The sequence below is a fragment of the Lichenostomus cassidix genome, chromosome 2 (genome assembly GCF_008360975.1).
Source record: "Lichenostomus cassidix isolate B80296 chromosome 2, HeHo_3.0, whole genome shotgun sequence".
Classification (NCBI taxonomy): domain Eukaryota; kingdom Metazoa; phylum Chordata; class Aves; order Passeriformes; family Meliphagidae; genus Lichenostomus; species Lichenostomus cassidix.
Window position 1 is genome coordinate 62870067 of NC_139482.1, and position 15931 is coordinate 62885997.

Here is a 15931-nt window from a genome sequence, read left to right on the forward strand (position 1 = left end):
CTTAGAGGATATTGTCTTCTGTCTCTGAAAGGAAAGATATCATCTCACTCATATAGGCTGGTTGAAATTTTAATTAAACTCGAGCCAAAAAGCATTGCTGAATAGACGAAAGCAAATTCATTTAGAGACTGAAGAGACCAAGGGTGAGGGGATTTCTATGTGAGAAAGATAAGGAAACATTATTTAATATGTTTATGCCATGTCTGTAGTCAAAATATTTCTATGCCAAAATCTTCCAGTAAAAACTGGGTTTCAGTTGGGGGTGTCCTTGTCAGGGATGTAGCTTGCAAAGGAGTTAGAAGGCCGGGAAGGAACGCAGTCAATACAGGAAGGAAAATACTCGTGAAGGGGAGAAGAATAATTGTCTGTCCTCCTGTCATGCCTTGTTTTCCTCCTGCTCCTTCAGCTGACTGAGTTGGCAGACGTGTACAAGCAAATGCTCTTTAATTTTTGTTTTGGTAATCCCTCGTCCCCACCCACAGCTTTCTGTCATCCATGGCTCCAGCCTCTGATTGATCCTGCATGGCAGGCTCTGGGAGGGGGGCACAGGGCTGGCACTGGCCAGGCTCAGTGGAGCACAGGATGGAGCGTGGTGGCTGCCGGAGCCTCGGTGCCTCCCAGACAGGCGTTAGAGGGATAACTGACAGCATGCCTACTCCAGTACAAAGAACAGTGTTTAAGCATGGTTAAACGATGCGATCGTTTAACGATGATGTGTTGAAATAAACTCCGTTATGATTATGCTGCTACATTCTTGGCAGGCTTACCATAAACCATAGCGTGCTTTTTGGTGTGTACGTGGCTTTTTTTTTTTCTTTCGTATGGGTAAGCAGATTAGTGAATGCCTGCCTTTCATGAGCCTAGGCTTTCATCCTTAATGCTGGGGTTAAACTGCATTCAAGCCCTCTATAGCCTGTGAAGGTCACACTACCATTTTTATTTCCTCCCCCCGCGTCACGAGCTCCTGCAGGAGTGGGTATGGAAGGGCGACGCAGCCTCGACGCAAAGGCTGAGCCTGACCCTGCTCCTCCTGCTCTGCTCCGGGGATGCTCGTCTACTCTAAGTGGCTTTTCAGAATGAGGTTTTTTTCTCTTGAAACCACCCCTGCCCCTTCATTGTACTTACCTGTGTGTCATTAAATACCCAGCTCTAAAGGCACCAACTCAGTCATAGGATATGCATTTCTCTCCCCACTTTAAGAGACTGTGGCTTGGCTTTAACAGGCAGCTATCTCCCACCTAGCATGTTTGAGTGAAATGGATTGCTCTGAAATAGGCTTCTGCTCCAAGATTTTGTGCTCAGGAGGACACTGCTTCCTTCAGCCTGTCCATATTTACATATGCCCAGCCTGGACTAGGCTACCTTTCCTTTTTCCCCCCTGTCACAGCATTGCTGCTGTCTCACCCACTGGCTGCCTGAGCATCTGCCATCTGGTCCCAAAAACCAAATGAGAGTGGTGCATTGTTTTAATTATTTTCTACTTGTGTGGTCAGGAGGTTATTTGGTCTGGTGAGTTCTATTTCAGGCCCTTGCTCTCATTAATACCACCTTGCACACATCCTGCGCAAACACAGGCTGAGTTATCCACTTGTGTGGCCAGCTCTTGATACGACACAGTGGCCAGTATTTACAATTATAAGAGGAAGCTATTAGATGTGGATTATCCTGTATTTTTCTCCAGTGATGGTAATTCCTACATAAATTTCAATTTAATCCCTGGACTGAAGTCTCACTAAAAACACACACATAGAAATTCCATTATCCAGAAGTAAATTTGGCGCATTTAGATTTTGAAATGGTATTTATTAAAGAGACTCTTTTCTGATTTGGAGGAATCCTGCATAAGTCTTTGTAAAACCCAACAGGCTTACGAAAAGGTGCAAAAATTGCTGAAAGATAGCAAAAGCTAAAAAATAAGGAAAATAGTTTTGTCAGCTTCTTAGAAGAGGGATCATTTTTCACTTGAACAGACAAAGCAAATACTTGCAGCTGAGACACTGAAGCTGGAAATGCCTTTTCAAGATGTTCTGCATGACCTTTAAGTTTCTATGCATCCTTGGTGAAGTCCTGTGATAAAGGCAACTCATTAGACAGTCACAGGCAGGCAAACTCGTGCCTCAGAATCTAAACAGATAAGTGGCAGCTTCAAAAATACTGTCGCCATCTATTTACTGATGCACACTTCAGTGCAGCAGCTTGGTATGGTTCAGAAACAGGGCTGAAGAGAGTTTTGTTTCAATCTCGTTCCCATTGTGTTTCTCGGTTTCAGAAAAACAAACCGTAAGGGGATATAGCTGGAGGAAAACAGTGCTAATTAGGGGCACTGTGCACTGAATTTGGCTGGCACTTTTGAAGCTGGTTCTACTTCCAGCTGCTGCTGCACGAGAGACAGCTCCTTGTGTTCATGCTGAGGATCATGAAAGGACTTGTTGCACCTTGAGAGCACGAATAGCCGCTCACGTTGTCGCAGGATTAAGCTGACATGCCTCCAAGTCACTGCAGGGCTTCTGAGTCACTGTTTAGATGGTACGTTTAGCAAAGGCCCTTTCAAAAGTAATAAATCCTCTGGATCTGTCTGTGAGACTTCATTCAGTATTGTCAAACTGCAATTTGAAATGGTGGAGATTTCTTTTATCTCTTGGGAAGCTAAATAGCTCAAATTCCTGGGTACCTTATTCCTTAAGGTATTTAAGATACCTTAATTTTTTATATTTACTTCCATTTTTTATTAATAGCAGAGTTCCTCTCAAGTATGCTGTTGATGTGCCCCATATTCAGAAATGTGGAAGGGGAAAAAAGAAGTGGAAAGAATGCAACATCTTTGCATGTTAAAAAGAGTGTTCTCCACGTCATCAGCATGTTACAGAGCCATTGGACATTTTACGGTTGATGGTGGGACACGAAGGAAATTCAGACTTCCGCATTTGAGTTAGACAGCCTGGGTTGTGCAGTGAGCCAATACACAGCTACTCCTGTGAGAACTGTGTGAATGGTGTAATGCACAAATCTGTGTTACAAAGAAACTCCAAAACATGTTCTCAGTAAATTAACGAGGAGGTTTAGTGCAGGCTTCAGCATGCATTTCAGAAAAAAACCCCACCCATCCAAAAGTGTTTGTGGTTTCTGAGTTCTCTCACACCGCCTCTGCAGATCCCTGTGATGCAAACCAGGTTTTGGTGAATTAAGCTTCCTTCTGTCCATGTGTGCACAACCTCACTCAGAAACAGGGCACAGCTGGGGGAAAGGGGCTGTGCCTGAATGGAAGGATAAGTAGAGAGGTGGGAGCTTATGCAGCCATGAATAATTGTTATTTCCTACAGAATAATTCTGGTGTGATTTTGGATGAAAAGGGTTTTTCATGGCATTTCTTGAGTTGGAATAAGTCATGTATCTATATCCTTCTGTTAAGGGTCCTTTTCTGTGTTTTTGTTCATTGATATGGTCTTTTTTGGGGGGGGTTTATTTTCAGGCATTTTTAGGTGGGTTTGTTTGTTTGTTTGTTTGTTTGTTTTAAATACTGCAGCTTGAATGAGCGCTTCCTGTTGTGAAATTTTTCACTGAATTCAGCAGAAGCTGCCTCCTTCCATTTCCCTTTGAAACTGACAAACCTTTCTCCAGTTTTCTCCCACCAGCTTAATTTTTAGCTTTTACTTTTTTTTTTTGGCAAGAGGCTGCAAAATATGCAAGTTATTTAGAAAAAGCGTAGACTAACTTCAAAAGACCTAAGATGTCTGAGTTTGAGAAAACTATTACAACTTGTTCATGTCCTTGTGTATAGGCTCCAGACCTCTGACTTCAATAGCTGGTGCAAGTGTATACTAAATGAAAAAAGAAGTACTTGGAAAGAAGTGTTTTGAGTGTTTCAGAAATGTCCTTATGTATGGTGCCAGATAAAATGTTAAATGGGAAACTTTTGTCTCCTTGGTAAATATCTCTTTAAAATAAATATATTTGATGCATCTGACAATATAAAGCTGGCATGTTGTTTTGTCAGATCATGGCAAATATTTTCACTTTTAAGGTATTTAAAAAAATATGAAAACAGCAAGGATTATCTCATTATACCAGAAGAAACTCACTGTTTCTTGGAATATGGCTCATTTCTTCTCATGTATCTTTCCAGACAGACTAAAATTACTGTTCTGCCTTTTCAACAGTTTGCTGCTGGCCCAGTAGCATAGTACCACAACAGCTGATCTGCAGGTTTAGCCTCCAATGAAAATCCTTAAATTTCAAAAGTAAACATTTTGCTATTCTTAAACCTTAAGTTTGAGGTCAAATTTCAGCTCTGTAAGTATTGTAACAACTGTAGTTAAAGTTAAATAGTGAAAATTTGGGCCTTCACAAAAAGTAGTAAGGAGTGTTAATTTTTTTTTTAAACTAGGAAATACTTTTTCCTTGCTATCCTGAAGCTGAGTGTGTCATTGCTGGATGCAGTGCAATCTGAAATTGTGAATGATGTGCTTGAGATGGAAGATAGCCTGAAAATACAAGTTTTATAAGGGGAATATTGGAACGACACAACCTTTATTAATACTTGTGGTCAGTCTGCTGTAGTGTTTAAAATCCCTGGTTTCCATGTTACTTTGTAAATACAGCTTTGCTTTGTTTGCTTGAGAAGTGACCCTTTGTGACTTTCGGATTTGTGCATACTTCTACTTACACTCAGGCTTTTTTTCTGTTAGAGCAAACCTGGGGACATTGTCTAAGATTTGAAATGAGAAGTGCTGGTTTTGCTTTGTCTAAAGAGAATTTGGACATATAGCAAGACAGCCCTAAAAGAGCTTTCTTTTAAAGCCTCTTCAGTTAGTAGAGAGAGCATTTGCAAATCAGTCTTGGCCAGAGATGAGACACTGAAACACCTGCCACTTCAGTTCATCTCTGTTTAGAAAATATTACATGTTTTGAAAGGTAAAGCGTTTCATTAAGATGCTGTGTTCTGGTCATAAATACTGTCTGGGGCACCGGTAGGGAGATGGTTTGGCTGTGGTGGTCTTCAAGTGGAAGACTCCTGCACTCCTCCTGGCAGCTCCTGTGTCACAAAGTGTGGAGGTGTGGGTAGGCCAACTCAATCAAGGGCAAGAAGTTAGTAAGGGCTCGTGCCCAGGGCCGCTAAGGTGACATCTTTCACTCTTTATTGGATATGAGTGAATTAACATGCCTGTATTTCTCTGTTCTATTAAGTACACAAGTGAATTGAATTCTTGGTGATACTAATCCCAGTTGATGGCAAAATGTTGGGGATACTGTTGCCTTTGCGCTCCCTCAAATATGGTGCTTTCTGTTCTGCTGGAGGATGCCTTCCATGTAAGGTCAAGCCCACATCTTAACTCTTAAGTCCTCCTTCCCTTCAGGGTATCATCAGGCATTCAACTTACAAATCCTCTAAATCTTCTGAGGTGTTTTCCTATGTGCGTTTTAAACAGTTTACGTAATCTCAGTGAAGAGTGGCTTCCACTAAGCTGGCACACCTTGTTGTTGATTAAACCTTTGATTCATGCTTGAAGGACAGCTTGGCTCGTTTCACAAATCCACTGGGTTTCCCTGTCGGAGACAAAACAGTCAACTAGAGTGATTTCTGTCGTCCCCCCCATTCATGGTGTGCGGGAAAAAGAATTGTAATGTATGTACTGGAGCGGGCAGGTCATGCAAGAACTGTCTCCAGCTGATTGCAAAAAGGGATTTTGGCAGAGCATTTGGTAACATCTGCCATTTGACATGTCATCAGTGTTTCCTATTTTTCACTTTTCTTTATTTTGCCTTCTTATTTAGCCAAGAAGTTGATGCCTAGTAATCCTTACTTTAGAAACCAGGTCACTTTTGGTCCGATTCTGCATCCTCAAAGCAATCCCTGCATCGGTTCATATCTTAGTATTTACCTGCAGGTGCATTCCTTCTGACTGCAAAATAATTTGACTTCTTTCTTCTGCTCCTCGCTCACCTACCTCTGCAGGGGGTTGCATCTGCCCAGCATGGTTTTTTCCCCATCTTTCTTGTGACTTGGAGATTTACCATTTGTCTCCAGTTGCATTACCACGTCCTATTCAGACTGCAGTTTTTGTGTTAGAGGTCTGGGCTTTTATGGGCTAATAAGTGGTGGTGTTAACAGCTTTGATCAGGAAGTGGCCAGGGGATGGTGTTTTCCTCACCGACTAGCTTAAACCCGAAGCTGAAACTCCGAAGCTTTGCTCCTTTGAGTGCAGGAAGTCCATGCTGAACGTTAAAGGCTTTGGGGTCAGTATCCAATTCATACAGCTCAATCTCACTTAAGTGTTTTATTTTATGTGGGCTGCAATTCCACTCCATTTTGTTGTCCTTTTCCAAGGAATCATCACATAAAGTCTGTGTTGCAGGGCAGGTGATTTGGCCCATGCCTTCTTCCCGTTAGGCAAGTGAAAGAGCCTCCTGCATTTCGTATTGCAAAAGTAGAACAACTGTGTTTGGTCCCTGCACTGTCGTGAATCAGTGGCTTAGAGAGAATGAAATCCAGGACAATCTACACTTTTTTAACATGTTCTGTGTTTTGATATAGAGGAAGGTAACAGAAATACCATAAAAACAACATGTCTGCTTCTGTGCATTGACTTCATAATTGATTTTTGCAGTGATATCCTTTGAAGTGCACATTAGAAATGATTTTTGGCCTCATCCATAAAATTACCTTTCGGAAACTAAAGTTTGTTGAGCAGTTAGAAAGAATTTATTCATCACAGAGTAATTTTAAAATTGTGAGTTACGTCTTTGATTCTCATGGCAAAGAACTCTGTTTGTTTTGTGTGTCCAGAGTAGGAGAAGTTTGAGTTTAAAATCTGGATAGATAATTGATATTTTACTTCCTGCTCTGTTGTTGATAAAAATGCTGGTAGCAGGCTGCAGTTGTTATTTTCCCCCATAATGTGAAAGTAAGCCTGTTGAGCAGATCCATATATACAGGCATTTGTAGAGAGATGTTTTCAGACATACATGCACATGCTTCTTCGTCAGCTTTTTCTCAGCAGTTGCATGGTTCTGCAACCCATATCCAGACTCCCAAATTTCTTCCTTTGGACAGGCTGTCCCTGCAGGATGGGTCAGATGGAGGAATGCTGCATGCTTCACATACTCCAGCTCTGGTTTCTCCATGTGCTGCTTTCTCTGCACGATTGCAGGTTATGAAGGCCAAGGCCTTCAGAAAAACACTGTTTCCTCTCAGGCAGTTTGGTACTGGGGATTTGACCTAGAAAACATCTGGCTGCTGCCAGAGATAAAATTAGCAGAGGCAGCATGGAGGGTGTTGTATGAGTTGTTTAAAGTTTCATTTTGGTTGGTGCATGGATGTGGGGACCAAAGGGAACAGGTGCAAGGATTGTGTTCTAGGATTTGGGATATGATATCCCAATTGATATCTCCTACCCTGAGATCTGCTTCTCCCCTCCTCACTGGCAGTTTGTCCTGTGTTATAGTAATCATTTGGCTACAGATAAATGTGGGAATAATTCAGTGGAGAGCAGGAGTGCCCCTGTCACCAAGAGCCTGCTTTTAGATCAGCTTAAGTGAAACCATACCATAAGTTCTAGCATCAATGGAGGCTTTCTTTCCAAAGGTGTTTATGTAAATGAATGAAATAATGGGGGGGCCGGAATGCAGCTGCAGGCAACAATTGTAAAAAAGCAGAGTTAAGCACATTGATTTCTGGAAGGCTATTTGGTATTTTGTTCTATTCATCAGTGGGGGTGGCTAATTCGAATTGATAGGACTTGATAAGAGTTAAGAACACTCATGAAATAGAGGGCCAAACAATGCATAAATACGCTGTATCTTGATGCCTCTTAAATTTGTCCATGAATATTTGGGAATCAGTATGTGTTCAGTGAAAGGACCTAATTGGGCTAATGTTAATGTGACCCTCAAAGAACAAAGCTGCTGTGCTGAGGAAGTGCTTCAGAGATGGATTATTTGTACTCACATTGCAGCAGGTGAGTGTTTTCTACTGATACACTTCAGTAACGTGAGGTTCGTGTTATCTAGAGGGCCAGACTGTAAAGAATGCAGGAGTTATAGGAGGTTTTATGTCTGATCTGCAGGATGTTATAGATGTCTTGTTTTAACATTTCACTGATAGCGTTGCTGGCAAAGGAAGGGCTTTTTTGCTTGTGTTATTTTTGTGGGGCCCCCCCCCCTTTTTTTTTTTTCTTAACTGGTCTTTCAAGTGATGTTTCATCCGGCCCTTTAAATGATGGCATTTGGGAGTTAAACTTTATGCCTTGTTTTTCGTTTGTCCCTCCAATATTGAGCAGATGTTTCTAAGAGTTAATGTCGCTTCTCAGTTATCTCTGACAGAAGTAGAGTCTGCTCTACATCAGAGAGTTTAGACTAATGCACATTGATCTTGGCAGGGAGAACACAGGCTTCTTGAGCTCACTAGGCAGTACAGGCCTGCAAATTGTTGTATTAACAAGCCAATTAATTAATAAGCAGGAAATTGATGTAAACCCCTAGGCAGTATGTACTGATAGTATATTCTTAGGTTTTGAAAAATAGATGTTGCTTTAATACATTACATGAAGCACCCTCCATGCTGTTAAGGTCCAAGTGGGGAAAACCTTTTAATGTGTCTTTTCAATCCAAACTCCCTCTGACAAAAATTGCTCTCCCTGTGCTTCTCCTCCTCTGCCAGCTTTGCATATTTTTCCAAGGAAGCAAGTGGAAGAGATTAGGTCGTTTACCTGATAAGTGGAGTGGTGTAATGGGCTGTTTCTCTGCAGCTGAACTACTTGCTGCCATTTAATATGCTTGTATAAGTTTAATTGTGGGGCTTTACAGATGCAGTACAGGCAGCTGCATAGAGGTGTCCAGGTGTGCCAGGGGTGAATGGATTTTGGTCAGTTGCCCTTTGGGAAGCAGAGTCCACCCTTTGTCACAGGTGAGACAGGCAGAGGGGTTTCTTTTCTGGCTTGAGACATAGCAATACTTGAGTGGGTAGAGGAGAGCAGAATACCAGATTTGGGGTTGAGTTCATTTATGTTTCTCATCAGTGACTTTGTACACCCCAGGAATGTGTTGGATTGATCTAATCTGGTTTTCATTCAGTAGCTCAAAGCCTCCTCTTTGCTACTCATTTCTCAGTGGGCATTGTGCATCTCTAAGAAGTAAAACTCAAGTTGTGCTGCACCTTGAATTAAGAATATTTCTCTTTAAATGGCTCATATGCCTCAAGACAATTTGATCCTCAGCATTAAGCAACCAAATGTAAATCTCACACACTTGAGAAATAAACGTCTGAGTTTATAAAAGAGGTTCATTTCTACAGTCTTGGTAACCTGGTTTGAAAGAGTTATTTAAAGTTGAGACGTTAGCCTTTAAACAGTAGAGGTTTTTGTATACCTCTAAAAGGAAATTAATTTTTGTTTGCAGTTGACTGAGTTTTGCAGTGTTTTAACCTGCTATCGCAAAATTGTGTATGCCCAGTTTAGTCAATTACTTTTCTAAGGAATAAGGTATAATTTTTCTCTGAGAAAGAGTGAGGTTCAGATGATTACTTTCTTTTTTTTTTTATCATTGAAACCAAACTAAAGTGACAGGGCAGGAGAAGAGGAGTGAAAGCACCAGCGTGTTGCAACTGCAGCTCTTCCATCACCTTGCCATCGACCAGTGTTTGCAAGATGGATTTGGGGTTTTTTTTTCTGGAAGGTTTCATGTGGAAAGCCCCGCTCTTGGCACATGCATCTGTCTAGGCTGACTCTGCCTTCAAAGCACTGCAGAAATGGCACATTCAAAAAGATTTTTTTCCCCCTGTCAGGATATCACTTGCTGTGCTTCCTCCCTTTCTCTGTGGTGGTGGTGGTAAATCACAAACTCTAAATCAAAGGCAGGTTTTGATGCAAGGAAGTGCCCGGTGGTATGTGAGGGGCTTTGGTGTTTCACCGAGGCTAGGTGGGTGACGTCCGTCCATCTGTCCGTGCCCATCCAGCCCTGAGTCTGCTGCTTCCCGTTTGTGTCCACAAATTACTTCTTGGGCTTCTCAGTGGCCTGGATTAAAAATAAGCATTACAAAATAAAAGCCCCTCAGAGCAAGAAGTGTTGGGGTGAGGAAGAGGGAAAAACCCCTGTCCTGCAGGTGTGCAGAGAACTAGCTTCTTTGCCATCACAGTCTGAAGGTGGGCTGGGGTTTCCCAATCTCCCTTCCCAGGCTGTGCCTAAAGCAGCAAGACAGGAAAGAATCATCCTAAATAACTGTAGTTTGAGACTGAAAGTCAGCAGTATGCATTGGACCATAGTAGAAACACCTTAAATACAAGGTGGCTTTAAGAATTAATTTTGGAGCTGGCCTAGATGAAAAAGGAGCAGAATTTCCTATCCTGCCGAAATGATGGGGGAGCCACCTTACAATTAACACCAGTGATAAATGTCGGACTGGTTTGTATTAAAAAATGCTTTAACCTGATTTGGCCCCATTAATTTTTAAACTAGCAGAGGAGGTCATTAAATCACAAGTCCCTTTTTTGTTATAAATGCTTGCACCTCCGTGTCCCCTCTGCTTCCACAGATTCTGCTTCTAATTAAAGTGGCGATGTGGTTCATGGCTTGTCAAGCAGATTAATGTGCTTTTCAAATCTGGGTTTTTCTTTTTTTCCCCTTCCCCTATATTGCTTGTCTTCCTGGTGTTTTTTTTTATACTGTGCCTGTATACAGAGCCTACAAAAAGGTTTTGGCTGGTACTGTGCAGGCTTGGGTGAAGCATTGAAGAGCCGGGGGTGGGGAGGAGAGGAGCTGGAGAGAAATCTGCTCGTCGCAAAATGACACATTCAGTTCCGTTTTCCCTTGCATTTAAGTGACGTGCGTTCTTTTTCTGATGCTGTGGATGCCACGTGTTTGGAGGTTTCGAAACCTGCAGTCCCTCCTGGTTGCGTTCTCCCCTGGCTGGAACCATCGGTGTTTTTTTTTCTCCTGGCTAAACTCGAAAGTGGCAGGTCACATCCCATCGGTGGTGTGGAATTTGCTGTACCAGGGGCTGAGCTGAGCTGGCACCTCGCCAGCAGCCTGAGGGTTGCACTTAATTTGCATATAAATTTACATAGGAGTTTAATTGGAGATAAATGCGCATTTTTTTTATAGAGCTCTGCAAGTGTATACACAGATTTACTTGAAAAAAAAAAAACCAAACCAAAAAAACAACACACCAAGCTCGCCTGCTTTAGAGTGGAGCAGGATTAAGATTATAAATGAGCCTCGAACCCCATCACATCAACAAGCCCCTGATGGCTTGTGGCCTCTTTGGCTAGGGGCTCTTCATCTGTGAGATTCTTGCCAGCCCGTGGCCCCATCTCTGCAGTGCGCCTTCCTCCATCCCTGCTTCTGCCGAAAAGACGTGGAGGGACCGTCTGCCACAAAGCGTGCCTGTTTCGGAGCGGCTTTGGAGCGTGCCCCACTCTCCTTATCTGCAGGCAGCCTGTGCTCTTGCTGGATTCTGTGGACATGCAGTTACAAGCTGCAGCCCAGAGACCAAATAAGTGTCTTCCTTCCTCTCTTATGTGATATACAGCCCCGGTAGGCTCCGTGAGCAGCTTGCTGGAAGATAAAATTAATTTTTGAGTAATGAACGTTGGAAGGAATAATCTGAATGAGACATGCACGTTACTGGGTTATAAATTAACTGTAACTACTGAGGAAAAAAGACACAGGCATCACCCAGCCCGGCTCTTGCAAGCTTTTTCATGTTCTGTTGCAGCATGACGATGATCAGGCAGGAATAAAATAAAATGGTGCAGAACAGAATGAAATATAATTAGGAAACTTCTCTGTTGTTCTTACAGAATTCGGTGGTCTGCTCTAAAACTGTTTAATTTTGCTCATATCAGAATACTGACAGAATAAAAAGCTGGCCGGAAATGAATCATGCAATGAATAGAGGGATAGAATTTTTTTTTTTAAAGTAGTTGGGGAGGTGGAATTTAAGAGATTGAGATGAAAAGGTAAAATGTTTGCAAAGTGCAGGCAGGTGGATTTAATGAAGGAACGCATAAGCCACTTACGTATGGGTAGAAATTAAATGGCAGAAGTGTGCAACATAATAAGCAGTAGAGAAGTAAATGGAACAGTGCTGTCTTTAACCTTGCTGTGCCATAGGTCGTCCTGCTTCTCCCTTGTCTCCAGCAAGACTTCTGACATGATCCTTTAACCAGGGCAGGGGCAGATGCAACGCACAGAGGCATTGTGCCATGTTTGAAATGGTTAAAGGGAATTCTATTTTCACAGTGAATAATTAAACTGGGAACTGATTGCCTTCTGTGCAGGAACATCCGTGTCTCCTTATAAATCAGCCTTTATCCCCTGCACTGCATTGTTCATTAAAATAGACAAACAAAAGCTCATAAGGCACATTAAACCATTTTTTCTAAATCAGGTTCCCTGTTTTATTGGGGTTTTGTGGGTTTTTATAAGCTCTGTTCTTGGTTTTTGTGCTGTCTAAAATGGCTGTGATAACTACGTGATCTTGTGCACTGAGCTGTTAATGGGCAGCAGAAGCTCTCACTGAGAAATTTAGTATTGCTGCGTGTGCATAGGAAAAGGAGGAAGATGAAAATTTTGAATCTGAAAACGCAGGTCTGCTCAATGCTTAAATACATGGATTAGAATCTAAATAATATGAAGGCTTTGACAGTGAAATGTGCTTTTAGATTTTCTTTAAGTTTATGGATTTATCAAGTAAATTACCGTAATCTTCACCAGATCACTTTGAAAAATGTTCACTCTCACACAATCCACATATATGTCTGTAATAAGTGCGTGCAAATCAGTAACAGTATCATGTCTTATGTTAAACAGAATTTAATTTGCCGTATCAGAGGTAAAAAGAGAACAAAGCTGCCGTACAAAAAAAACGATTTAGGCTGATCTTGCAGCTCCTTTCAGGTTTCTGATGCAGGGCTGATGTGTCTGTGTGGGTTAGAGTAATGTACAATGTCAGATATCCCAATATTGGGTAGAAACTGCAGAAATCTAATGAGCAAAAACTGAACAAAGCCTTGCCTTCAGGAGAATTTTTAAAAGTACAATAAAAGTTCCAGCAGCACCTTTATGAAATATTTCTCTCTGTCATCATGGCCAGTTTGACTCATGTTTGGCTACAGATACCTCCCTCCATTGCACTCTTATTTTTCTTTTAAAACCTATGAAGTACTTTCCCCCACCCCTTAGTCTGTCAACTTTTGAGGCTGGGGTGGGGGGCAGGGGGTCAGGAAGATTTGTTCTTTCTAAAGCACTGCTCTGCGTAACCTAATTTAGAAGCACACGTTGGTTCTCTGTTTTGTAGCTGACTGGAATGCTGAGGAGCTATGCGGAGTGACCCTGGTGAGGGGGGACCAGCATGTCACGGGGCTGGGGGCTGCTCTGGCTTTCCTGAAGCTCATGGGGAGACTGTGCTGCCAGCTTGCTCCCTACGTGTCTCCAGATCTTAGCCTGGAAATGCAGGCTTGCTTTGTGGGCAGTGCCTGCGTACTCTGTGAGTGTGTGCCATCCCATCTCAGATCAGGTGAGGGATGGCAAGATCCTTGGGAAAGAGGATGAGTAGGCTGTCCCTTCTTTGTGCTTGGGAGACTCCTACAGTCCTTTGGGAGAAGGAGAGCCAAACAATTCCTTTTGGTGAGCCATCTCTCTCTGTGTCTCAATAGATGTCTTCTCTAGGCAGTCTGGGATGGCTGCCTGCCATTCGCCTGTTTGAATTACGATAGAACTGATTTCTTTCTTTAAGATCCCAGATCATCTGAATGCTTCATCCAAGATGCTTTATGGTTTTGATTTTCAAAGGTGTTTCTTCTTCAGCTTGTGCAGTGCTGTGGTTTGCTGGCACTGTGAGATGCCCCCGTGCTGTCAGGGCTGGTTTTGTTCTGCTCTGTGAAATATTGACATTCCCGGTGCTGGCTTTTGCTGGTGTTAGCATGCATAGAAAAAAATGCGTGATTAAAGGTTTGCCACATGTTGCTCATCTGCGTGATTTTTCTTTGTTCTGTGACTTTGGGCAATCCGGTGTATCTGGCAATATTTCTGCTGTGTGAGAACGGGGTCTGTCTGTCTTTCTTGATTCTCTTGGAAATGTGTGTGGTTTTTTTAATGTAGTAATTTTATTGAACAATTTTAAATGCAGTTCATACGTGTATATTATATGTGTATACTTGTTAAAAAAAAAAAAGTAATTCTTTCCAGAAGGGGAAAGAAATAGGATGAAATACATTCAAACCGAAATACTATTTTCTCAAGGGATTTTCATAGCTGTTGAAGTAATTCTTTCTTTGTGTTTTCCCTCTGTGTAACATACATGCCTTCTTTCTTTTAACTCCAAAATGTAAATTGCTGCCATTATGTGCTGTATTCCATGAGATTCTTGAAACATTTTTCTCAACTTAAATGCTATGAGCCCCATAGCCTCTGAAGCCTACCAGAAATTGTACCTTTTCCCCAAGCTTTTTCAAATTATTTTCAAATGCAGTCATGTTTTGGCTTTATTTAATCTAAGTACATTTTAGCAACATTAACTGTGTAGTGAATTTTCCATCACAGAAGCTTACTAAGAATGGTTAAATTTGATAATAATTTAAAAAATTACCCATAGCTGCTTCCTGTGATTTGGTGACTTTAGAAATTACCTGATAAAGTTCTACAGTCTTTCAGCCTCTTCAGGCAGAAGAAAGTTTGGTATTGAAAATTTGTAAAATTCTACAAAGAGCTATTCCTCAATCAGCATTTTGGAAGAAAGATGTAAAAGGTCATTCCAGTCTGGTATTTTGTGTCTACTGGAAAAAAATCCCAAGCTCGTGTGTTAAAAAATAAATATTTCTAAGCTTTTCCAGACCTGAGCATCATGTTGCTGCTCTAAGGAAAGTACAGCTGGAGTGATAAGAGAAGCAGCTGTGCTGAAAGGAAAATGGAGTGGAAAGGTTTAGCTTCATTAATCGGGGTGAAAGGGTTTTTTTGAAAGACACAGTTGACCACTTTCAGGTTGAGTGAAAAGTAGTCATCTACAGAGATTGTATCTCTTTGGGAATGGAAAAATAATATCAAGTATATGTGTCACAGACAGATGCGATGATGTGAACATTTTAAACAAGTTTTTGTAGAAAAGAAAAAAAAATTGTAGAAAGTATGTGTGATCCTAAGGAGTCCCTTTCAACTGCATATATTCTACAATTCTGTGGTCCCCAAGGTTTTTCTAGTAATAAATTGATTGTATTTGCCCTGCTTGTTTCATGGGCTGCTAAGTAAAGCCAACCCTGTCAAAGAGGGTACATACTGTGGTGCCCCAAATGAGTAACCTTTCTGGTTGGCTGGATCTGGCTGGGGGCTGTAAGCTGTGAATAATTAGATTGTAATTAAAATCTATTTATCACCTTTTCTCTTTCCAACTAATTTAGGCAGTGATGTTAGGCAGATTATTTTGTTCTTTCTGGTGTCAAAAACACAAGGTGTCAGTTGTAAATACTGTACGCTTTTTTTAAATGCTGTCTCCATGAGATGCTAAGAATTCTTTTACCAAAAACACCAACCAAAAAACCTCACCTTTTTCTGTATTTTCTGTTACACAGATCAGTTATGAAAGTATTTGTAAAAATCAAGACTAGCCAGTCTTTTCAGAGGAAATATGTTCCCTACTGGGATATTCCCCAGTACATGTTGTGGTCTGGCTTCAGGGACAGTTACACGTGAGTGTGAGAGTCCCAGCCTCCTTGCTGTAGCATGTAGTAGTGCCACTGCTTCCCAGCCTGGCTGTTAGGATCTCTGATGCACGTGTCATACTCAGTTACTGACCACCCGACTTGATGGCTGAAGCATTTTAAGCAGGACTTTCTGGGGACCTTCTAGTGGCATTATGCTGTTGCACAAAACTCCGGATGGAAGGTAAAGACATTTAAGGATGGATTTGTACTATTTTTAATAAAGCAGTGTCTGGCAGTAGTGA

The 15931-nt window shown here is 41.7% G+C and overlaps 1 protein-coding gene and 1 long non-coding RNA gene across 2 annotated transcripts in view; both read left to right on the forward strand.

The window, feature by feature from the left end:
• Positions 1 to 15931, forward strand: part of JARID2 (jumonji and AT-rich interaction domain containing 2) — a 214183-nt gene that overhangs the window by 53110 nt on the left and 145142 nt on the right. The gene's annotated exons all lie outside the window — the stretch shown is intronic.
• The window catches only part of LOC146441490 (uncharacterized), a 76616-nt gene that overhangs the window by 50283 nt on the left and 10402 nt on the right, over positions 1 to 15931 (forward strand). The window lies entirely within an intron of this gene.